We start from the raw sequence: 25,658 nt of genomic DNA, 5'->3' as shown, positions 1-25,658 counted from the left end.
GCTGTTGGACTACTCTCATCGTTTTCATATCAAAGGATAATCCCGAACAAACAGGAGTTCATAGCTAGCCCAGAATTAAGATCGAGTTAACCTAGGTAATAACTTGTAGAAATACAAGTTATTTATACTGCTTTATTTAGATATTGTCGCCAAAAGAAAGGAAAATTGTGTCAATTGTAGAGAAATTAGCTAAGAAATGCAAGAATTATAAATTTTCGTCAATACACCCATTGACACCATTGTGATGGTAGAAAAGAATATTTGAAATATGTTTTGTAGGAAATCAAGTCACCATATGCGTTCATGGCTCAAGAAAAAAGATCAACGCATCTACGTCATATTGCACCCATCATTCAGGAATGAATAGACGATCAACGCAATGACGGCACATGCGACAATCGATCAAGAGCTTTGCGATCAACGCAACGTCAATCACATGCAGTAATAGAAAACAAAACCGCATGCGGGCAAACAATCGAAGATGCAAAAGAGCAGCGCAATTGCGGAGGATCCTGACACGTGTGCAGCTGACCGTTGTGCATTTCTGACGGAATTGATCGCGTAACAGAAGAAATATTCACTCCACCATTTTCGAAATTTCCATAACAATAAAGTGGGGTCCACAAATTAGAAAGTCAAAGCTGAGCCTATAAATAGCCTTTGAAGTTCCATTGAAAAAATATACTTGATACAGGCATATTTTGATATTTGTATATTGAGAGAAAGACTGGTCTGAGTGCTAATCGAAGAAGATCTGGGAAGATTTAAGAGCCAAGGCCGAGAGGTGAGTCTCAGGATAAATCCTTTCAATCCTCGCCATGAAGCTCTGTACCAAGGTCACTCCTACCGGACGAGCAAGCCTGAGAGGGAAGCTTTTCCTTCCATTCACTCCATTCGCCAGCAAGCAAATCCACCGTCTAGATCTGTGTCAAGATGTTGGCACTCTTCTGTATTTGTTTCTATCTCTTATCATCAATTGTATTCATCTTCTTAATCTCTATCATTCGCACCATGTATCAGACGCTAAATATTAGTATATGTCATGATCATTTTCATCTCCATCTTTCTGTCTATTTCCATTCCTCCATTAACTGCTTTTTCCATGACGTTTTCTTAATCCCTTGGTAATTAGAATGAATTAAAAAAAAAAAAAATCTGTGCTAAAGAAATAAATATGTTTAGTTAAAGCATGCTAGACGACATCTTCACCTGTGAGAGCAGAAGTGAAGATGCCATTCTGCCTATCGAAAGAAGGTTAGAAGAATGTGTTAACTAAAGCGAGTAGTACTTCCAGAGATAGAAGCAACCTTGCGTTCATTACGTTCATCCTTGTTTCACCATAGAGATGTGGGAACGCGGCCGATCACCGAGAGGTGTACTCCAAGGGAAAGCGGAACCATAGTTAAATCTTTAACGCAATTAATAAACTTGCAATTTTTATATTAATTACCCTTTCTATCTCTGTTCCATACATAAAAACTTGTCACCGCATAACACGACCCTTTGTATAATCTTCACAGTCAGTCTCAATCTCAGTATCATGTATCAATATCTTGTATCATAATAGCTTAGGTTTACTTTTATCGCATTTTATTTTATTATCGCAACTTTACTTTACCACATAATTTTACTTTATCACAATTTAAATACTTGTATAAACACAACTTTTTATTAATTAAAAAACCCACGGTCGTATATATCACGAACGTAACGCATTAACTACACAATCCCTGTGTTCGACCTCGGTTCACTCCAAGAAACTTACGGTGGAATTATACTTGGTTTCAACGTAAGGAAACTTTTGATAACGCATGGCATACTACAAACATTTCATTAATAACGCATACATCTAGAAGTAGTATCGCATATCATCGCATTACACATCATTATACATTATGCGCTTACAAGTTTATGGTGCCGTTTCCGGGGACATGAGCTTGTATGATTCATTCTTTAGCGTTACACTAGGTTATATAATAAATGAAATAGTCAGTTTTAACGGTAAACGGTCGTTATAAAGAAAAGTGACTATTTTCGTGGTCCAATCTATATGCAAACTCATTGCATAGGATGCCCCTACTCTCATGCCTCAACATGAACTATTTGTGAATCACATCGTTTGTAGCACCTTACAACTTCTTGTAACAACTACAGAGTGGGCTGCATCCAATAGTGTTACCAGGATGAGATACCTAATTTCATTCATATACTTATTAGACTATTTAGGCTATATACTGTCAACTTGATCCTATTTATGTCACTACATAAAGTTACAGAATTCAGACTATAGCCAAGGATGCGTTTATTGGATTTTCATAATAAGATGCAAAATTAACAAGTCATTGTTATTGATTAAATAGAAATGTTTAATATGAACTGCGAGTTCTAGGACATTCCTAACAATCTCCCACTTGGACTAAAATTCCAGTGAGAACAAATATATACAATATAATGTTGAGATACATAGTGGGAAAAATACAATAAACTAGGGCATCTATAATACCATAGACACTCTCCCACTTGCCCTTGATTACACTATTTGGAGTCCTAGTCCCACTAGGTGGCCCTCGAAAACTTTAGCCGAGAGGGCTTTGGTTAATGGATCAGCAAGGTTGTCTTTAAAGGCTATCTTTGTGACGAGCACATCTCCTCTATGTACAATATCCGGGATGAGATGGTACTTTCGTTCAATATTTTTTCCACGCTTGTGACTCCTGGGTTCCTTTGAGTTAGCAACAGCACCACTATTATCACAATACAGTGTGATAGGCAGGTGCATATTTGGAATGACTTCCAAATCAGCTAAGAATTTGCGTAGCTATACTGATTCCTTAATAGCTTCGCATGCAGCCACGTATTCCGCTTCCATGGTGGAGTCAACAATACAACTTTGCTTGATGCTTCTCCAAACTATAGCTCCTCCGTTAAGAGTGAAAACTGATCCTGAAGTAGATTTCCTAGAATCTACGTCAGTCTAAAAATCAAAATCAGTGTATCCCGTAAGGATCAAATCCTTAGGTCCATACACAAGCATATAGTCTCTCGTTCTCCTAAGATACTTGAGGATATGTTTTACAGCGGTCCAATGACTGTATCCAGGATTAGATTGGAACCTGCTGACGATTCCAACTGCAAGATATATGTCAGGCAGAAATGCACGCACATTATTACAGTGCTATGTTATTAAACAATGCAGGTTTATGTTGATAAAATATATAAGATTGCGTCAAAAAAGCATTAAGTTTATAACAATATGGTCGCATGCGTTCATCGCATAAAAATAGATAACTTTTGTATTTTTGTGCAGGATATGCGTTGTCGCAAAGCGTAAAATGCGATCACAAGAAAGCAACGGTCGAACACAGCGTTACTGCAAGGCTTTGCGGTGATTTTTGCTCGCAAATATCTGCTCAAGAAGGATTGCCACATAGACCCGCCACAACTTGGTGGGCGCATCTAGGTGAAAAGCATAATAAATCACGATGGGACAGAAAGCTGATGACGGTCGATTCCGAATTAAGTTGACAAGCCGCTAACGAACTATTGTAGTAAGTACACTCAACTTTTCGGTGACAAATATTTGGCACATCAGAAAAAGAATTAATGCCATCCCATCAGTGCAATCATAAGAGAGAAGCAGCTTTTCACCTCGAAGCTCTATAAATACCAAAGGCAACCTTCAGTGAAGAAGTTCGGACAATTAGAGAATTTTTCCTTAGAAAGAAACAGCCTTGTTTATAGTTTTCCTTTTTATTTGGAAGGCGGAGCGAGAGAAGGGAAAAGACGCCAGAAGATCGCTCTGGTTAGCTCGAGAGAGAACCCAGAGGCGTGGAAAGCAGAGAGAGGGCTGACTCTCGCGAGAGCGAGACTATCTTTTGAACAGAGTAGAAAAGACAATGTAAAATCCTTGAGAAGCAAGAGATTGCTACCAGGCTCCTTATTCTCATCTTGCATTGTTATTTTGTATTTCAATTCTATATCTATAAAATGGAACTTGCTATTCTACATCTGTTCACTCTTTTAAAAGCACGCATGAGTAGCTAACTTTATCGAATGGGTTGAGAAGAACTAAGCTAACATGCAATTATCTTTCTTATGTTGCGCCCAACACCCTTTTAAAGCTAATCGAGAGAGAGTCTAAAGAAAGAACCTAAGACCTAAGAGAGCTGGGTTAGAATCTAGACTCGAGAGAGCGAGATTAGATCTGCATAAGCGAGAGATAAGGACATAGAGATAAGCTCTGTTTGCTAACATGCATCGCATGCATCCTAGAGATAAGTTATGATATTATGTGGTTGCCTTTATTTGTGTGTGTGTCATTTGTCATCGCATAAATAAGAATAGAGGCTTATGTATAAGTCCTATAGACTCATCGCATATATCACATGCGTTCTAATACTAGAAGCTGTAGCATTTGTGATGAGAGATGATTTGCTATTGTATATGTGTTACATGATCGTATAACATGAACACATCCTATGAAGTGTTAGCTGAACCCCTTCTCAACCCGTTCCCCTGCATATTCATCGCTTCTTCCATATTCCCAACTCTTTTTGTAACTCCGCCGCATACATTTATTTTATACTGCAAACAACAACGCAAAACAACTCTTTGATTTATTGGTTACCGTAAAGTCTTCTTGAAAATTATCACCACATACCATTTTCCTTAGTCCCTGAGTTCGACCTTGGACTTGCCAGGAAACTCAGTAGGGTTTACACTTGGATTCTGCTAAGAAAACTTATTGCTCAACTCATTTCCATCACCATAATTCATTTCATAATTTCACCTCATAAAATAACGCATCAACAAGCTTGAGAAATGTTAGCTAAATCTCTTTTCAGCCCCTTCATCGTATACTTATTATAACTCTACGCTTGCATCATTCCACGTTCCACTCCATCGCATAGGAAAGTCTAAATCAAACACCATCTATTTCTTTTTCACCACCGCAAAAGAATCATAGAGTCTGTCGCATATCTATTTAGTAGTCCCTGTGTTCGACCTTGGACTTACCAGGAACCTAAAAAGGCTTATACTTGGGCCTTGTTAGGAAAACTTGTATGATCATCACATCTGCACATTATTGCATCCACACATCATTGCATGATAAATCAACGCATCAAGTTTTTGGCATCGTTGCCGAGGACTATGGTATAGATTGCACTAACATCAAACCTCTTTGACCTTTGTAGCTTTCAACCTTTTTGCATTACCATTCCTTCGGTAAAGGAAGAAGAAAGCGTCGCATGAGCGAAGGACACGCTCCTGAGCCCAACTACGACCCAGAGATCGAAAGAACATTTCGCAGAAGATAGAAAAATAGACGTAGACGACAAGGAAGAGTTCACAGAATGGATGAACAACCTAAGAAATGAGCAATAAATAAAAACAACATAATGGCAAATTCTATCCTACTGCCAAATGATCGCAACGGGGCTATGCGTCACAAAATCTATATGATTTCTCTCTTCAGGAATCATGAGACCAGCATTAGATGGATCAAGGTTCAAGATGAAGCCAGTAATGTTACAAATGATACAAACAGCAGGACAGTTTGGAAGACGGCGTGGTGAAGATCCGCACGCCCATCTACGAAGTTTCATCGAAATTTGTAACACTTTTGTGTTTCCTAATATTTCCAAAGAAGAGGTTCGACTCACGTTATTTCCATTTTCACTATGCGATAAAGCAAGAAAATGGGCATACTCCCTCGAACCAGGAGAGATAACTTCATGGGAACAAGTTGTAGAAAAGTTTATGAAGAAATATTTCCCTCCTTCAGAGAATGCCAGAAGAAGGATATTGATCACCAATTTTGAACAAGAAGAAGATGAATTGCTCAGTGACGCATGAGCGAGATTCAAGAGACTCGTACACGACTGCCCACACAATGGATTGTCGGATTGTCTCCAAATGGAGATTTTCTATCATGGACTCAATTCTGCATTGCAGATAACTGCCAATGGGGCAGCAACAGGAGGTCTGCTGGACAAGACATATGATGAGGCAAAGAACATTCTTGATCGCATCTCAAAAAACCACAAAGATTGGCAAGGAAGCGATCAAAGAGAAAAACCCAAAGAATGTAATACAAGTAATGGTGCCATCGCATCATTGCAAAATCAGATGAATGCGATGATAAATTTGTTGCAAGGCATCGCAATTAACAATTTCGGAACTCGAAATGGGCAAGTCAATGCAATAGAACAAATAAGCACCAGCTGCGTTGCATGTGAAGAACCGCATTTTGTTGAAGAGTGTCCATGAAATCCCCAATCAATCTACTTTATCAAAAATAATCCTTTTTCAAACACCTACAACTCGGGGTGGTAAAACCACCCTAATTTCACTTGAAAGAACAACTAATAACAAAGCAGTCAACCTATGGCGCAAAGACCAGGATTTTTTCAAAGAACTAACGGACAACAACAACAACAAGCTAGCAGCTCTCAAACACCACCATCATCATCCCTGGAGAACTTGTTAAGACAATACATCGAAAAGAATGAAACAGTCCTTCAAAACCAAGCTATATCCATCCGCAATTTAGAAATTCAAATAGGACAAATCACGGGAGAGCTAAAGAACAGACCTCAAGGGACATTGCCTAGCTCGACTAAGCTTCCACAGAATCCAGGGAATACAGGGAAAGAACACTGCCAAGCAATCACCCTAAGAAGTGGAAAGGCGATGGTAGAAGTCAGGAAAGAGCCTAGCAAGACCGATTCAATGGAGCAACATGCGATTGAATCAAAGAAACCGTTGTCACAAACTGAGTCAAAGGAGTCTGAGACTATGGAACCTAAAGATGCGATCACCTCTAAGCCTCCAGACCATGGAACAGTGAAAGTACAACTACCTCCATTCCCTCAAAGACTGAAAAAGAAGAAAAACGATGAAGATCAGTATCATCGCTTCCTAGAAATATTGAAACAACTACACATCAATATTCCATTTATAGAAGCGATAAAGTAGATGTCGGTGTATGCCAAGTTTTTAAGGATATTGTTTTGAAGAAAAGAAGCACAGGAAAATTCGCCACGGTGGCATTAACACAAGAATTAAATACTATAATCCCACCAAAGATGCGCGACCCAGGCAGCTTTACAATACCCTGCTCAATAGGAGGGATCTACATTGGTCAAGCATTGTGTGATCTTGAGGCGAGCATAAAATTAATGCATGTTTCAATCTTCAAACAATTGAATGTAGGTCAGCTGACATCCACAACGATGACTCTCCAACTTGCAGATAGGTCCCTGGTACACCTTGAAGGAAAATTGAAGGATGTCTTGGTCACAATAGACAAATTCGTTCTACCTGTAAACTTCATCATTCTAGATTATGAAGCGGATAAAGACGTGCCAATCATATAAGGACGACCATTTTTGTCCACTAGTCGTGCTCAAATAGATGTGCACAAGGGAGAAATCACAATAAGCATCAATGGAAAGAAGCTCAGGTTTAATATTATCAAGGCAATGAAGCTCCCAGAAGAGGAAGGCTATCAGATTCCGATGATGAACACACTTGCGTTGAAGATTGGGAGTCCGAGGAAGAAAATGAAGAAGAGAGGATGCGACAGCATCCTTAGAAACCTGCCATGCAATAATATAAACAGCAAACAATGAAGAAAAGTTGAGTTTGGATGAAGAAAGAAAAACACAGAAACCCTTCTTAGAGTAACCACTTACACGGGAGCTGAAAACTCTACCAAATCACTTGAAGTACATTTTCCTTGGCCAGAATGAAACCGTGCCAGTAATCATATCCTCTGCGTTACCGAAATAAAAAGAAATTACGTTACTCAGTATTCTGAAGAAATATATGAGAGCAATAGGATGGACGCTCGCAGACATCAGAGGTATTAGCCCAAGTACTGCATGCATAGAATTCGGCTTGAAGAAAACCAGAAAGGCTCGATAGAACCTCAACGCAGACTGAAACTTGCGATGAAAGAGGTTGTTAAAAAAGAAATCATTAAATGGTTAGATGCCTGCATTATATATCATATCGCCGATAGCACGTGGGTTAGCCCCATACAATGCGTTCCCAAAAAGGGTGGGATGATAGTAGTCCCTAACGCAAACAACGAGTTGATCCCCATGAGGACTGTCACTGGCTGGCGGATTTGAATGGACTATAAGAAGCTCAACGCGGCGACAAAGAAAGACCATTTCCCCTTACCTTTCATTGATCAAATGCTCGACCGACTAGCAGGGAATTACTATTTCTATTTCCTTGATGGGTATGCAAGCTATAACCAGATTATGATCGCACCAGAGGATTAAGAAAATACCACATTCACCTATCCATTCACCTTTCGTCACATGCCTTTTGGACTATGCAATGCGCCCAGCACGTTTCAAAAGTGTATGATGGAAATCTTCTCCGAGTACCTTGAAGACTCAGTTGAAATCTTTATGGACGATTTTTCAGTCTATGGGCAAACATATGAAATCTGTCTGAAAATCTTGGAGAGAATACTGAAAAGATGTGAAGAGATTAATCTGGTGCTGAACTAGGAAAAGTGTCATTTCATGGTTAAAGAAGGAATTGTGCTTGGGCATAAGGTTTCAAAGAATGGGCTTGAGGTGGATAAAGCAAAAATTGAAGACATAGAAAAACTTCCACCTCCAGTAAATGTGAAAGCTTTAAGGAGTTTCTTAGGACACGCGGGGTTCTACAAAAGATTTGTGAAAGACTTCTCCAAAATAGCTCGACCGCTAAATGCGTTGTTGGAATCTGATAGACCTTTTAACTTTGATACACACTACCTCACCACATTCAAAGCACTAAAGGATGCATTGACTACAGCGCCAATTCTGATTGCACCGGATTGGATAAAGCCATTCGAGCTGATGTGCGATACCAGTGGATATGCGATGGGGGCAGTCTTAGCACAAAAGTAAAGACAATGTGCACCCCATCGCATATGCGAGCAGAACATTGAACTTCACACAGACGAACTACACCACCACCGAGAAAGAGCTTCTAGCGGTAATCTTTGCGATTGAAAAATTCAGACCTTACTTGTTAGGATCAAAAGTTGTAGTCCACACCGACCACTCGACAATAAGATATTTAATGACCAAAAAATATGCGAAGCCGAGACTAATCTGATGGGTTCTCCTACTCCAAGAATTTAATATAGAGATAATCGACCGCAAGGGAATAGAGAACCAGGTCGCTGACCATTTATCGAGGTTAGAGAACCCGGTAGTGGATCGCATCTAGTCCGAGATGAATGCATCATTCCCAGACGAGCAGTTGCTTAAAATTGAAGAACTACCTTGGTATGCAGATATTGTCAACTTCTTAGTCTGCAAACAATTTCTGGAAAATTACACATCCCATCAAAAGAAGCAGCTCATTCATGAATGCAAATTCTACTATTTGGACAAGCCAGATCTTTACAAAAGGGGACCATACCAGATATTGAGACTCTGTGTTCCAGAGACTATTTTTCAGCACATACTTTTTCAATGTCATGAATCACCCCATGAAGGGCATTTCGTGGGACAGCGCACAGTGGCAAAAAATTTGCAAAGTGAGTATTACTGGCCAACTCTGTTTAAGGATGCACGAGAATATTCTATGAAATGTGATAAGTGCCAATGCACTAGAAACATTTCGGAAAAAAAAGTGATGCCAATGAACATCATATTGGAAGTGGAACTATTCGACGTCTGGGGTATAGATTTCATGGGACCATTTCCATCGTCAAATGGTCATAAATACATTCTGTTGGCTGTCGACTATGTTTCCAAATGGATTGAAGTGGTTTCATGCATTGCAAACGATGCTGCAACAGTCTCCAAGTTCTTACAGAGAAACATCTTCATTCGTTTTGGCACTCCACGTGCCATAATAAGTGACGAAGGGACCCACTTTGTGAATCATATCATTAACAAACTGCTGATCAAATACAATGTCCACCATAAGATCGCCACCGCATATCACCCCGAGACAAACGGACAAGTCGAGGTTTCTAACAGAGAAATCAAGTCGATTTTAGAGAAGGTGGTGAATCCATCGAGGAAAGACTGGGCCATGAAGCTTGACGATGCCTTGTGGGCATATAAGACTACATATAAGACACCTATAGGCATGTCACCATATGCGTTGGTGTTTGAAAAGGCTTGTTATCTGCTACTGGAACTAGAGTATAAGGCAATGTGGGCAGTTAAAAAGCTTAACTTTGATCTTAAGGTTGCAGGGGAAGAGAAAAAACTTCAGTTACTCAAACTGGACGAATGGAGACTACAGGTGTATGAAAATGCCAAAATTTACAAAGAACGCACGAAGCGATGGCATGACAAGTATCTGTGTGAAAATAATCTCCGGCAGGTCAGAAGGTCTTACTGTTCAATTCTAGGCTATGACTCTTTCCAGGAAAATTGAAATCGCGTTGGTCCGGGCCTTTCATAATTAAAGAAATATTCCCACATGTAGCGGTAGAATTAACAAATGAAGATGGGACCAATGCATTTAAGGTAAATGGATAAAGAGTGAAGATGTATCATGGAGGAGATTTCCAACGCGAAAAAACCTCCGTGGACTTAGGGAAGCCAGAATGAAGAAGAAACATTTAGTCCCTACATTGATAAGCGACACACATTCATCAGGGATGAAATTTATCCTTTTTTAGTATCTTTTTTTTTGTTTTTCTGTCATGAATCTATCTTGATTTTTGCATGGTTACTACTCTTTATAATTGTCAACTCTTTCTTTCATACTTTTTATCCTCTTATTTATCACACTAATCGTAGTAAACGATTGCGATGGAGCAATGCGATAACCTCAAAACACGTGATCGGTGCGACCAGCCCATCACAATCAAAGAATCAGCCCACCACAGGAAAGGATGCGATCAAAGTAATGCGGGCAGAAAAATTAAGTTTGGGGGTTGTATCCTTCCTTGCCTCATCTTATTTTAATTTTTGTATTTCTCGAATTTCAATTTAATATTGCTGAATTCTACTATCGCATCCTCTTTCGTTTGACTCAATCCTGAATTTTTTATTGTTTTATTTGGTCGTCGCATTCGCCCCTTGCCCATTATGACTTCAATGATGAAATTTATGCTTTTTTTCTTACCGCTGTACTAGAGTCAAATTAATTCCAAGACAATCAATTCATGAAACATTTCTAAAATTTAGTGGTCTACCAGTTTTCTTTCAAAACTATTTTTACGAAATTTCCTAAGTCCATCACATGAATCATTTCGTCTTTCAGCAATGAGGACATTGCTGTGTGTTAAATTTAAGGGTGCTAGTAATATTATTTTCAACCTTGTTAATTTTCAACCTTGTTATTTTTAGAAATTTATGTTAAAAAAATAATAAAATAAAGAAAAAAATTATATAACGTTGAGATCGGATCCTGCTCGTAGTTGGATGTCTACATGACACCCGTGGGGGCAAACCAAAACGAATGTAGGAATCGTGATCAACGTAGAAACCAAGTGATCGCAACTCCGCTGCCAAATAAAGAGATGAGCTTGAGTGACTGAGAAAGAGCACCTTGCTCGTAGTTGGATGTCCGCATGACACCCATCGGGGCAAGCCAAAATGGAGGTTGGACACTCGGATCAGTACAAGATCACAAAACAAATATCTGAATCAAGCAAGGGTCAAAATCACTTGAACACCCTGGTTTGATAAATTTTGAAATAAATCATGCGATGTCCTGGAAACGAGTAAATATTTTTTTGAAGGTTAAGCTCGCGGTCCCTAAAGAGTAGAAATATTTTAAGAAAAGATTAGGATGGAAATTAAGAAGGCATTGGTTCAGCAATTTGAATAAGGAACCTTGAGAAGTCTAGGTAGGGTAAAGGCCGTTGACATTTTAAAGAAAATCTTTAGTTTATGCTTGAGGACAAACATTGTTTTAAATTTAGGGGTGTGACAACTGATAGAAATACAAGTTATTACAACTCAAATTAGTAAAGCAATGAGAGAAAGCGATGGTAAAATAGGCAATATAATGTCTGAAAGCGTCAAACTAAAAGGATTTGCGATCACGAGTGCTCATCGCGTAAAAGCAGTTCATTTGCCTATTATGTGCAAGTACAATGCGATGGCGTATAGGAAATTGTGATCCAAGGGCACAATGCGACAACACACTTGAAGTTACGATCGTAAGTCATGCGATCGTGAGAAGTTTCTCAAAAAGTGATCGCATAAAGACCTCACATCAAGGCGACAACATAATAAATCATGATGGGACATAAAGCTAATAACAGTCGATTTCGAATTTAGTTGACAAGTCTTTAAAAATCATACTGTTGCAAGTACATTGAACTTTTGGTGACCTTTAAACGGTGCAACAGAGTAGGGAAATTAATGCTGCCCATCATTGCAATCATTGGTAAAAAGAGCTGTTTCATCTTGAAATCTATAAATACCCAATGCTACTAGAGAAAAAGAAGATACACACATGCATATATACATAGAGACGGAGAGAGAAAAAGGAGGCGAGGCGAAGTCAAGAGAAATCATTCCCAGAAAGATTGAGAGACTGCCGGAAAACAATACAAAGGAGAGAAGGAGAACCCTTGCGAGAGTAAGAATCTGCAACTAGAACAGAGTTGAAGTGATAAAGAGCAGTGAAAAGGCCACGGGCAGCAAGACATTGCTTACCTGGCTTGTTATTTCTCAAATCCATTTGTTATTTTGTACTCAATACTTTATTTGCAAAAACTGGAAACTTCATTTCGATTTATGTTCAATCTCTCCACACCATGCATGGGTAGCTAAATTTCTGAATAGGTTGAGAAGTACTTAGCTAGCATGACTTAAGCTATGCATTTTATGCGATCATCTTGTCTTATGTATGCATCATTTATCATTTGGACGCACTTGAGAGAGTAGTCTAAAGATAGAATCTAGGCTTGAGAGAGTCGGATTAGACCGCATAAGCAAGAGTAGAAACTTAGAAATAAGTTTTATCTGCTATTTCCCATACACATCGCATGCATCCTAGAAATAGGAAATGTGGCATTTTGCACTGAGAAATGTAGTACTAATATTTGTGTATAGCATGATCGCATAAATTGCACACAAGCTTGAGATACGTTATCTAAATCACTTCTTAACCCCTTCATCACATACTTGTTATAACTCTACGCTTGCATCACTCTGCGTTCAACTCCATCATAGGAAAGTCTAAATCAAAACACCATCTATTTCTTTTTCACCACCACAAGATAATCATAGAGTCTGTTACATATCTATTTAGTAGTCCTTATGTTCAACTTTGGACTTACCAGGAACCTAAGAAGGCTTATACTTGGGCTTTGTTAGGAAAACTTGTATGATCATCGCATCTGCACATTATCGCATACATACATCATCGCATGATAAATCAACACATCACCTTCTTTATCCATATATTACAAACCATTTGGGTTATCACTTAAAGCATGATCCACTTGTATGTCTCCATATACATGATTAAGTTACAACGATAACCATGGATCTTAGTTTATTGGTTTGAGGTTAATGCAACTAAAATATCTCATATTTCATAGACTGAAGTGAATAAAATATCTCATATTATATATCACAAAACTGTTTGTTCATACAAATATTTACAAACTATAGGACCCTACGAGATTTAGGGCATCAACCCCAACAATCTCCCACTTGTCCTATAGTTAGTGAGGTGTACAAGATAATCTCATTACAAGTACATAAAATAATAAACTAGGGCACAAAGGCCAAGTACAATATCTCACACTTGCCGCAGTCAATCTCGTAGACCCATACTTTGCAGGTGACCCTCAAACACTGTACCCGTGAGAGCCTTCATAAATAGATTAGCAACGTTGTGCTCTGAACTTATCTTCGTGAAAATCACGTCCCCTCGATGCACAATCTCTCTGATGAGATGGTATTTCTGCTCAATATGCTTGTCGTGCTTGTGACTCCAAGGCTCACGTGAATTCGCCATAGCACCACTATTATCACAATAAAGGGTGATGGGCCTAGACATGTTTGGAACAACTTGAGCCAAACGGTCTCCTTAGCAGCTTCACAAGCCACTACATACTCGGCCTCCATGAAGGAGTCAGCGATGCACCCATGCTTGGTGCTTCACCATACTACAGCCACTCCATTAAGAGTGAACACTGATCCTGAAGTGGATTTTCAAGAATCCTTATTTGTCTGAAAATCAAATTCCATGTATCCTGTAAGGATCAAATCCTTAGAACCATACACAAGCATGTAGTCCCTCATTCTCCGAAGATACTTGAGGATGTTCTTGACGGCTACCCAGTGACCCTATTCTAGATTAGACTGATATCTACTGATTATCCTTATAGCGTAGCAGATGTCAGGTCTAGTATATAACATCGCGTACATTAAACTGCCCACGGCAGATGCATAGGGGACCCGTCTCATTTCCTCAACCTTTTGAGGTGTCTTAGGACACTGTTCCTTAGACAATGTAACTTCATGCCGAAAAGGCAAAAAGCCCCTTTTGGAGTTCTGCATCAAGTAATTGATCAACATCTTGTCAATGTACGGTGCCTGAAACAGTGCTAGCACTTTGTTCTTTCGATCCCAAAAGATCTGAATCCCAAGAATAAATCGAGTCTCTCCCAAATCTTTCATTTGGAATTGGGTCGCCAACTAGTTTTTAACTGAAGTCAGTAAACCTACATCATTCTCAATGAGTAGGATATCGTCTATATACAACACTAGGAAAACTACTGAACTGTTAACGATTTTCTTATAGACACAAGGTTCATCAATGTTTTGGTCAAACCTATAAGATTTGATCGTAGTATTAAACCTTATGTTCCAAGATCAAGATACCTATTTCAGTCCATAAATAGACCGATTCAGCTTGCAAACCTTTTTCTCTTGACCTTGGGCTATGAATCCCTTGAGTTGCACTATGTAAATGGTCTCCTCAAGATTGCCATTCAAAATTAGTCTTGATATCCATTTGCCATATCTCATAGTCATAATATGAGGTAATGGATAGGAGGATGCGGATAGACTTAAGCATGGCAACAGGAATAAGTCTCCTCATAGTCAACTCCCTCTACCTGGGTATAACTCTTTGCTACAAGTCTAGCCTTGAAGGTTTGCACCTTCCCATCAGCACCCCTTTCCTCTTGTAGAACCATTTACAGCCTATATGTTTAACCCCATCAATTTGATCTACAAGATCCCAAACTGAGTTGAGGTACATAGACTCCATCTCGAGATCTAGGGCTTTGACCCATTCATCTCTATCAACATCCTCCATTTCCTTCTTGTAAGACAACGAATCCTCAACTTCGTCATCGGCTACCATAGATAGGATGTCAGTTAAACCCATATAACGAACAGATGGGTTCGCAACCCTCTCACTACGTCGAGGTTCCCTCAACTCTTGAGGTGGATTTTGTTGGGATTGGTGTCTTAATTCTCCCAGTGGTTTCATAGTTTGTAAACATTTTGATTGTTATTAATAAAATAAATGTTATTTTATTTGCATTTACTCAAATCCAATAAATTAAGATCCGTGGTTATTTCATGTAACTTAAGCATGTATGTGAGACATACAAGTGGATCATGCCTTAAGTAATAACCTAAATGGTCTGTAGTATAAGAATAGAGGAGGGATACCTTATCCTGGGGACACTATGGATACAGCCCGCTTTGTAGATATTTACAAGTATTGTAAAATGCTATAAATGGTTTGATCCTAACCATTCGTGTGGAGACATGCGAGCGGGGGTGTCCTATACTTGTATAAGACCGGACCACGAGATGATTAGTCTCTTTATATAACGTCATTGATAATTGAGACTTACATTTTACTAAAATGGCCATAGGTGACATGACCTTAATCCTCAGTGAGTTGGAAACTTCTGCTTATGAGGGCAGTCCTTTGATTAGTATAGGTGAGAGTGGCTAGATTGTCGACTCAACAAGCCTACCTTTTGAGGGATTAGTCTAATTGAGGAGTTGGGAACTCAGCTACACAAGGCGGAATTCACTCTTTCCTCGAAGCAAGGGTAAGTAGATAAATTGCTCTATTAAGGGCTGATTCTAGGTCATGAACATAGTGGTCACACCCTCTCTTTGGAAGAGAAGACTCAGTCATAGTAGGACTATGACTTATTGTTCATTAGGGGAATCAGTGGTACTTAAGGAGTTAAATATAACTATAGGGGCAAAATGGTAAATTGGCCCAGTTGTAATTACGAGTGATTTGTGAAGGGTCGTCGCACTGTTGATTGGTTATGTGGACACAGAAATATATCTGTAGTGAGAATAGTGCTGCTGTCAGTCTTTAGTGGAGTGACCAACAGTTAACGGATGGTGGATCTCGTGACTAAAGAGTTTAGCCAATTATTCACGTACCGTTGGAGCTTCAAGCTACAGGTCCATAAGGTCCCCTTGGTAGCTCAATGGGTTCAAGTTGAGAATCAGATTTTGGGTTGATTTGAAGTGTTCAAATTAACAAAAGGAAATTCAATTATATGTGATATAATTGATATGATGTATTAGATATGTTATTTGGAGGAATTAATATAAATATGATTTATATTAAATACCATAAAATAGAAAAAGAACTATGGTTTATATGTTTCATATGATGAAATATTAAAACTATAGGTCATAAATATAATATGATAAATTGTTTATCATATTTATTTATAATATATTAATTATATGACAATTAATTCTTTTTCTCTAATAATCGAATTGAGTGGGAGGTTATTGGAAGTTTTATGGTAACCGTGAGATAAAAAAGAAAATTGTTTTCCTAAATTAGTTGTTGATTCATTTGAAAATTCTCACGAAAAAGGCTATCAAGTAAAAAGAGTTTTTACTAAGTGATAGTGTTGAGAGCATACACGATCGAGCTAAGAGTTGATCATACGATAGTTAGTTACTCACTGATCGTTGCTACACGATCGAGTAGCAAAGTCTACATGATAGGCTTCATCTTCTAAACGATCGAGGACATCATCTATACGATAGACGGTCTTCATATCTCCCACTTACTTGATCGTATACCTCTTATCTTCTTCAATCCAAGATCTTACATTGCCCACAACTCCTGGATTCTCACACCGAGAATACTAAGGTAACAATTGTGGTAGTGTTCCTATTCAGTTCGTGGATCGAGTTGGACTTGATTGGGATCAAGGCTCATTCACACATTCGTGGAGGCCGTGTTCTGTTCGTTGCATTTGAGTTTTGCTTTGAACACATTGGAAATCGATCGAGGGATACTTGAAGAATAATTCTTCAAAGGTACGCATACTCTATTCCTTGTATCCTCTTGTAGCATGTTGTAATTTCTAATTATGCATAACCTATTCGTTTCCATTTAAGACTGTAATTGTTTGTGTTCATTCTGAATGGGATTTGGAACGATTCACTTTGGCTGCTCATGGAGATCTCTGTTTAGATTTCCTTCAGATTTTACCTACTAGATGAACTTCCATCAACAACTCTTATTGATGTAGCAGGCTCTTCAACAACTCTTTGGAAAGTTCACTCAACACGATTTTACTTCATAGACTGTGCTCCCTTATATGATCCTCCTCAAGGAATGTAGTGTTTATCGATAAAAACACCTTGTTTTCCTTAAGATCATAAAAGTAATCCCCTCGTGTCCTTTTGGGGTAGCCTACAAATAGGCACAACCTCGAACGTGGTTCCAGTTTCTTAGGATTAGCCTCATGCACATGTGCAGGCAACCTCAGATGCGGAAGTGATGCAAACTAACTTTACGCCCATTCCACAATTCCAAAGGTGTTCTGGAAACACTCTTGGAGGGAATACAGTTAAGGATGTAAGCTGCAGTCTCTACTAAAAAATCCCAAAACGAGTCTGGTAAGGAAGCATAACTCATCATCAACCGAACCATGTCCAACAGGGTTCTGTTTCTCCTCTCTGATACACCATTCTTCTGAGGTGTACCATGTGCTGAGAGTTGGGAAACCATTCCATGTTCTATCAAATAGTTTTGAAACTCAGAATCCAAAAACTCTCCACCCCAATCAGATCGAAGTGTTTTAATTCGTTTACTTAATTCATTTCAACTTCAACCTTGAACTCTTTGAACTTTTCAAAGGATCTGACTTATGTTACATTAAATAAATATACCCATACCTCAAATAATCATCAGTAGAAGTGATGAAATACTTGTAGCGTCCCCTGGCTCGCACATTCATCGGACTACAAAATTCTGAATGCACTAACTCTAGAGGCTCTTTGGCCCTATAACTTTTTCCAATAAAAGGTCTTTTAGTCATTTTGCCTTCAAGGCATGACTCGCACACAGATAAACAATTTTCTTCTAACTCATTTAGAAGTCGATTCTTCACCAATATCTCAATCCTATTAAGATTGATGTGCCCCAAACAAAGGTAACAAAGTTGGGTATTATCTTTAGGAGAAACTTTAAGTCGTTTGTTTTGAGTTACGGTAGTTTCAAACATCTCTATGTTATGGAGGGAATATGTTACTAATGACCTTAGCACATAAAATTTATTTTCCAATTTAGCTAAACATATCTCAATACCATCTTTCAGAATAAATAATTTATTAACTAAAAAGTTTAGAGTGTATTTACATTCAAGCAATGACTTTATAGAAATTAAGTTCCTCTTTTTAACTCGGGAACAACATACACATCATTTAAAATGATAAACTTATTCTGTAAAGTCAACCGAAGGCCTCCCACTGCCACAGCTAAGATGACGTGTCCAGTGCCAACTCGCATCGTCATCTCACCAGCCTCAAACTATCACCAGATAATCCCCTAAAATGAAGAACAAACATGGTTAGTAGCCCCAGAGTCTATAATCCAGGTAGAATCTGTTAGGGTTTATGCCCTAAAGTCTCGTGTTCAGTAGTTTGTAAACAACTTTGTACGAACACTTGTGATGTATAATATAAATGATATTTATTTCACTACTTGACTTTGCACATTTAGATTTTACCACAAACCAATAAACATAAAATCCCTGGTTATCTATATGTGACTCAAGCATATATGTGGTGACATACAAGTGGATCATGTCTTGAGTGATAACCAAAATGGTCTGTAGTATATGGATATAAGAGGGAAACCTTATCCTGATAACGCTACGGATGTGGCCCGCTTTATGGAATGGTCACAAGTGTTGTGACTTGTCACAGATGATCCGATCCTGATCATTCATGAAGGGGACATGCGAGTGGGGGTATCCTATACAAAGAGTTTGTATAAGACCTGACCACGAAGTGTTAACGTCTCGTTATATAACATCGTTCATAACTGAGACTTCACTTCACTAGGATAACCATAGGTAACATGACCTTAATCCTGAGTGAGTTGGGAATTCCTGCCATTGAGGGCGGTCCTTTGATTTGCATGGGTGCGAGTGGCCAGAACACTGACTCAAACCTACCATTTTGGGGATTCGTTTGATTTGGGAGTTGGGAACTCAGCTACACAAGATGGAATTCACTCCTTCCCCGATGCAGGGGTAAGTAGATAAATAGCTCCCTTAAGGGCTGATTCCAGGGCTTGAACGATGTGGCGCCACACACCTTCTCTTGGCCTGAAAGGTGTTCACACATAGTTGGACTATGTTGTATTGTTCATTAGAGAAATCAGTGGTACTTAGGGAGTGATATGTAACTATAGGGACAAAATGGTAATTTGGACTAGTTGTACTTACGAGCATCTATGAAGGGTCATCGTATTCATGATTGGTTATATCCAATGGACATAGAAATATATCTATGGCAAAAAGAATTCAATTATCGATCTTTAGTGGAATGTCTGGCAGTTAACGAATGGTGGATATCGTGATTAAAGAGTTTAGTCAGCTATTCACGTACCGTTGGAGCTTCGAGCCATAGGTCCATAAGGTCCCCTTGGTAGCTTGGATACAAGTTAAGAGTCAGTTTTTGGGTCAATTTGAAATGTTCAAATTGACAAGAGGGAGTTCGATTATATATGATATAATTGAACGAGTTAATTAAATATGATACAATTAACTTTATGTATGAGATACATTAATTTGGTGGAAATTGGATATAAATATGATTTATATCTAGTAGAGGAAAAAATATTATAATTAATATTTGATATTAATTTATAAGTTATGAATGTGATAAGATCACATAATTGGATGGCTATAAAGGAAATGGGAAGGCACCTCTTCGTTTAAAATAACGGATAAGTGCATTATAAATAGCAGAGGTATGTTGATCTTGGTGTGCGCGGGTATTGTGAAAAAGATAGTCTCATCGCTTACGATAGGACTGCACGATCGCTTACATATACGATATTGCTAAGCGATCGCATACCAATTACACCATCGAGCGCTATTATCTAAACAATCGTTTACTTTTTACTAAGTGACCGTTTAGCTCCCGATATTTACTAAACGATCGTATAGATGATCGCTTAGTTTTTACTACACGATCTTTTTGTACGACCGCTCACCCTTTTCCTACACGATTGTATAGACGATCGTTTATCTTTTCCTACACGATCGTTTAGACGATTGCTTACTTTTACTATACCATCGTATACTTTACCTAAACGATCAAGCATATTGTCTATGTGATAGACGACCGCATCTCACACTTGCTTGATCGTTGTGTACGATCGTTTTTCCTCCTTCCCTCTACCAAATCCGAACAAAGCCTACACTTTGGATTCTCACTCCAATAATACTGAGGGCTCTAAGTGCTGTTGTCTTCTCCGATTCCTTTTGTTCGAGTGGTGACTGTTTGAGGTAGACAGTTGAGCTTCAGACTCGCTGTGAAGAAGAAATCTTCATCTGGTATGATTTCTTGATCCCTTTTGCATCATGAAAGTATGTCTGAATGTATATGCGGTAATTCTGTCACAATGAATTGGAAAGATCCACTTCCGCTCGTAGGTACTCTTGAATAAGAGTTCCTTCAGAATCATCATTCTTCACTAAATAAGTCTCCAAAACAAATAAATCATATTTACCTTTTTTGGCTTTCTTCTTCTCCATTAAAAAACGAGGGTAGATTCGCTTCCAGTGCCCATCCTGGTTTCAATGGAAACATTTTCCTTTTTCAACCGACGCTAGTCACCTATCCCGTAGAGTGGCAGGTGGTGGGTTAGCATGTGCCTTCCCTTCCCCCTTATTACCCTTCTTCTTCTTCCACTTGCTGGTGCCGGAAGAAGAAAGTGTAAACTTAATTCCTGAGGTTGAACCTTTATGGAACTTTCTGGATGATGAAGCAACATTTGCTTCACCAACTTTCTTCTCCTTACTTTTCAGCAAGGATTGGAATGTCTGCAACTCATTGAGAAAAGTTGTAAGGGTATAATCAACCCTGTTCAAAACAGCGTTGCTAACAAAATGGAGGAAGCTTTCTGGCAACGTCTCCAGAATAATACTAACCTGGTTAGCCTCATCGATGCAAGACCCATTCATCTCTGCCACATTGAAGTGGACCATCATGTTCATAACATGTTCACAAACAGATGTACCCTCCTTCATTTTGGAGTTGAAGGTGAACTTTAGAGCTTCATGCCTCAGCTGCACAGACGGTTGTCCGAACATTCCCTTAAGGGACTCTATAATCTCACGTGCAGTGACCATGGACTCATGCTTCTTGGCCAAGACATCATTCAGGCTGGCCAAGATATAGGCTCAGGCTTTCTCGTTCACCCGTGTCCATTTCTCATAAGCCTCTCAAACATTTTGAGCGGCATTTTAAGGTGGAATAGGAGGACACTTCTCCATTAGGACGAACCAAAGGTCACCGATGATAAATATTGTGTTTATCGTGTTCTTCCAATTGGCGTAGTTTTCACCAGTTAGTTTGTCGACGACTAAAAGAGCTAAAGTAGTGGTTGCCGTTAATTAAAAGTTGTTGAAAACAAGAACAAACTTAATAAGTCTACTTGCATTACCACTTTTAAGTTTTAGCAAAATAGTTCTATTGTACCCTAAGTAACTCTATTTTGCAATGATGCCCCAACGAGGCTGGATAAAAGTCATCGATGAGGTGATTAAGTGCCCCTTCATTGGGATGAGACATTCTCAACCATTAGACAGAAATAACTCCTTGTAACTGACTCTAACAGTCACCGTTGTTCGATTCAGAATTTGTTAACAACCTTAACAATTTCGCATAAGACTAACCCCTCATTTTAGGCCCTAGAGCCCTGCCCTAATGCGCCCACAGTAAGGAAAAAGCATATTAAAAAAAGAGACTAAAGCAATGTTATCTTTTTCAGGAGATCAGATAAAGAGTTGTGCAAATACAACCATCCTTTAGGGGAACACTCCTAGGGTGCCTCGAGGTGATGCACAAAAACGCTATCCAACCTAATGAGAGAGATCATGGGATATGTTGTCACACATCCCACTCTCACTTACTATGAGCATTCTCTCCATTCACCTTGGTATTGACCTACCCAAACACCATTCTTTAGGGGGACACTTCCAGGGTGCCTCGAGGCCGAGGATAGATCTCATGGTGTGGACTTTTAGGGGGAAACGTGTAGAGGTTTAAGTGAAGTATCATATACCCCAAGTACCTCCCACTGAATGTTCTACCTAGGGATTTATTAACTTAGTAAATCCAGCTACTGATTTTAACTATGTGTATTTAATTTGCTAAAAAACAACACTTATTTTTTTATATATATAATTAAACAAGTTTGAATCAAGTCTTATTAAACACTTTAACAGATTATCATCAAATTTGCATGCATGCAACAAATCTATCTAATTCATATTTCCAGGTAGTAGGGGTGTTTTGTTTCCGTCAGCTTAAATACCCCAGCCTAGCTAGAACCTGCCTTAGACAAAAGGTCCCTTATAGATAGATTTGGTACATATTTAATCTTTTATTAATCAACTGAATCCTATTAAACCGAATTAAAAGATTAAACTTAGGTTTCTAATTTCATTAGAACCATGATCTTAGGTCCATCTCAACCAAATTTTAAAACTCTTTTAAAACATGATTAAAGCCTAAGTGTGCATGCATGTCTTTCTTACTGATTTTATTTCTAATTTCATTAATTATAACACTTATAAAAAATGAAACAACTAAAAACATCCACATGGCTAAGCTATACTAGGTATTTATAACTTTTATAAATTAACCTAAGTGTCAAGTTTCATGCAATGTTAATCCATTACTATATATAACTCTTATATAACTTGTAATGACCTAAGTATACATACTTTCATACATCCTTATACTATAACACTTATAATATAAAGATGATGCATGGATATGCTTAATGCATGCATATATTATAACTCTTATATTATGTGATGCATGAGCATGCTTTAATGTAATTTCATCATGCAAACTACTATATTATAACTATTATAATATAAAGATGATGCATGAATAAATGCATAACCTATGGTGGGTTTTAAAACTATATGGCATACTTTATGACATATAATTAAACATACATCACATGTACATTCATCAAAAATTGATGGACCGGGATAATTAGCCTCCAAAAACCATAAATAAAACTATCTGTTACATAAGCCATCAAGTCAATTGGTTCAAACAGGCAAACTGAGTCTTGAACCGCCCAAGCGAAGACTTATTCCTTGATCGTATAGTAGCTCCTTTTGATCGTCAAGTAACGTTGATCGAGTATAAACGATCGTGTAGCATGGATCGAATGCCTTTAGACTATGCGATGAAGTATCAAGACCACGTGATCGAGCAATGCACACCGTGTAATACATGCCTAAACAATCGAGTAGATGACAACTATGCGATGAAGCATGATCGTCTAAACGATCGAGGAGCAAGCATCGAGTATCTTACACTGAGGATCGACTAGCCAGTGACTATGCGATGAGCATGCTGGCCTACTCAATCATTTAGTGTGTGCGCCTACCATACGTCGAGTATCACATACTCAGCGATCGTTTACCCTCAGTGTTCATGCAATCGAGTAGCCAACGCAACACGATCGAGTAAACTCTTTACTCGATTGTGTAGAATCAGCTATGCGATCATTCAGCAAATGCTACACGATTGAGTAGAACTTTTCTACACGATCACCTAGCCAAATCTAAACAATCGTTTAGCCTGGGCTACACGATGCAACCAACCTTTGGTCTTCTTCCATGAAGTGAACAACATCTTCATGCGTTCAAGCTTCATCATGAACGAATCACACACTAAAAACTTGAATACATACTCGATAACAAGTTAATTATGCCTAAAACCACAGGTGCCCTTACAAATTAACTTTGAAATGTAAAGAAAGCTTTAAAAAACAGAGCCAATCATCCCTAAACATCCATCAATTCACATCCACAGTTACATCTAACATTTAAATGCATTGCAGACATAAAACCCACCAAGACTGTAAATGTAAATCAATACATCAATGGAATTTAGAATATCAGAACAACCTTACTCTGATACCAATTGATGGAACTCTAAAATTAGAGAACCAATGAGTAGAAGCAAATTGTTTGAAACCCCATTGTGAAAGAACAAGACATTTACAGTCAACCAACAATAGTTATGCATAACGAGTAAATTACAAAAATCTACAAAGGTAAAAAAAAACAAGGGATCGAGTAAACATACCTTTGAAGAACTTTTTCTTCTAGTATTTCCTCGATCCAACAACAAAGCCTCCAACAACACGAATGCAACGCGAGCAATTCTAGCAACAACATGAACTGGAAAATACTCAATCACAGTCGAGTTAAACTCGATACTCGACCCTCGAACAGAAACTCGACAAAACCATGAGGCTACCTTGGTATTCTCGGTGTGAGAATCCCGGAGGTGTGGGCTCTATTTGGATTTGGTAGAGAGAAGGAAGAACTGGACGATCGAGTAGATGATCGAATAAGTGGGAGAATGAAGAAGTCTGTCATTTAGACTTGAGTACTCGATTGTTTAGCAGTGAGTAGCTATCGTATAGGACACTCATTCGATCGTTTACTTTTCTCTCTCGACAAGTTATCTGAATAACTTGCTTTTTATGCCGTGAAGTGAAAAATGAAACACTTTTCATTTTATCCATCAGTTACCAAAAACTGATTAAAACTTCCCACTAAGTCGGTTATTAGGAGAAAAAATCAAAAATCAATTATCTTATAATTAATTTATTATAAATAAATATAATAACTAATTTATCATTTTATATTTATAACCTATAGTTTTAATATCACATCATATGCAACATATAAACCATAGTTCTTTTTCTCCTTTATGGCATTTAATATAAATCATATTTATATTCATTCTTCTAATAAAAAATAATAATGTATCAAATATATTAAATCAATTATATCATATATGATTGAACTAATTTAATTATATCACATATAATCAAATTCTCTCTTGTTAATTTGAACACTTCAAACTAACCCAAAAACTGATTCTCAACATGAATCCATTGAGGTACGAAGGAGACCTTATGGACCTATAGTTGAAGCTTCAATGGTATGTGAATAGCTGACTGAACTCTTTAATCATGATATCCACCATCCATTAACTGTCGGGCATTCCACTAAAGACCGACAACTGCACCCTTCGCACTACAGATATATTTCTATATCCATTGGATATAACCAATTAATAGTACGATGACCCTTCACAAATTGCTCATAAGTACACCTGGGATAATTTACCGTTTTGCCCCTA

General features: G+C 38.3%; 1 non-coding gene across 1 annotated transcript; it reads right to left on the bottom strand.

The window, feature by feature from the left end:
• Positions 1 to 5,793: 5,793 nt before the first annotated feature.
• LOC120092319 (small nucleolar RNA R71) lies at positions 5,794 to 5,900 on the bottom strand. The gene has a single exon (XR_005486025.1). It is a non-coding gene; the product is annotated as a small nucleolar RNA R71 (small nucleolar RNA).
• Between the last annotated feature and the right edge of the window lie 19,758 nt (positions 5,901 to 25,658).

This window comes from Benincasa hispida, chromosome 11, assembly GCF_027475165.1.
Source record: "Benincasa hispida cultivar pf3 chromosome 11, pf3_genome.v1.1, whole genome shotgun sequence".
Taxonomy (NCBI): Eukaryota; Viridiplantae; Streptophyta; class Magnoliopsida; order Cucurbitales; family Cucurbitaceae; genus Benincasa; species Benincasa hispida.
This window is presented reverse-complemented; position numbering and strand designations above follow the sequence as displayed.